Here is a 1293-nt window from a genome sequence, read left to right on the forward strand (position 1 = left end):
GGGGGTGTTTCCCGCTGACCCACACGAACCGAAGGAAGCGGCCATGGATATTTAACAACGTCATCTGGAAGACTCATGGTTCTGAGAGAGACATGGTTGCCAGGCGTTTGTCATACTGCTGGCAGCCAGAGTGAAGATAACCGCAAGAAAACCGTTTTATTCTTATTCTCCTTTTTCCCTGTTTATTTAGATTTTGTATTCAATTTCGGATCTTTACTCATCGTAAACTTATATATTTACTTTACATTATTTATATTCTTTAAATTTAATTTTAGTATTAAATTAAATCACTCAGGTAGAGTGAGTTGCGCGAAATCGCTTCGAAGTAGGTTTGACATTCCTCCAACAGTAACCGCTCATCGGCAGCCGGGATTATTAATGTGCTCACCTCGGCTTGATTCTTCGATCCTGGACGTGATAATCTGATCTGCCCTGAGATGTTTCCGGGTCGATTCACGTAATCCCGGCGTAACCTTTCCCAACAAGATTGGTAGACATTACCGAATACAATCTGCCAAGTATTAGAAGATTCATTTTCGTGTGGGAAAATACCATGATTATACTTACATCTTTTGCGTCCTGCAAAGCATTTGATACGCTAGACATAATAATTTCTTGGCCGGACGTGCCCCCGTTAAGCATGTGCGAACACCTATGTTGCGTTGAACCGTCGAAAAAGTATCCAAATCTAGTGACGAAAGCGAATCACCTGAGTGACAAATCATGATAATATCAACATCGAGTACTGTCGCTTTTGTTTTCTTCACTATCGAACGGGCTTCTGAAAAAAACTATTTCAATAAATAAATGCCCATTAGCCAACAATAACAAACAATACAGAAGATAATATATCACCTTGTTAGAGTTCGAATTGATCGGTAAATATGTACGTGCTTCTTTTTTGACGGAGGATTTTTGTTGGTGATCAAAGTTTTGGGAATCACATCACCCGTTTACAGCGCGGCCGGTCTCGAAGTATAGACGAAGAGTTTCGAATTCCAGATACGCGTATTTTTCAAACTTGAACCTTTACTGTACATAGCATCAGAGTAGCACAAGACTCTAGTAGTGCTTTATTGACTGGAATCAAGTTAGTTATGTTAGGTTAGTCCGATCGATTGTGAAATTTCCATTCTGTATTTCATGCGAATAATGTATTTCTATAAAAGTAAATATGGAACAAATTACATATTCTATCGCAATATTCTGAATGGAAATAGAAATTCCACATCCAATCGAATGTATAATTAAAACTAACTCACCCATTTTTCATCAACCGCAATCTGACATTTT

At 38.5% G+C, this 1293-nt stretch overlaps 1 long non-coding RNA gene across 1 annotated transcript; it reads right to left on the reverse strand.

The window, feature by feature from the left end:
• Positions 1 to 300: 300 nt before the first annotated feature.
• LOC131439485 (uncharacterized) lies at positions 301 to 1293 on the reverse strand. Its single transcript, XR_009231134.1, has 4 exons — positions 1263 to 1293; positions 856 to 1080; positions 568 to 791; positions 301 to 511 (listed from the first exon to the last, which is right to left on the reverse strand). It is a non-coding gene; the product is annotated as an uncharacterized LOC131439485 (long non-coding RNA).

Source organism: Malaya genurostris, chromosome 3 (assembly GCF_030247185.1).
Source record: "Malaya genurostris strain Urasoe2022 chromosome 3, Malgen_1.1, whole genome shotgun sequence".
In the NCBI taxonomy this organism is placed as follows: Eukaryota; Metazoa; Arthropoda; class Insecta; order Diptera; family Culicidae; genus Malaya; species Malaya genurostris.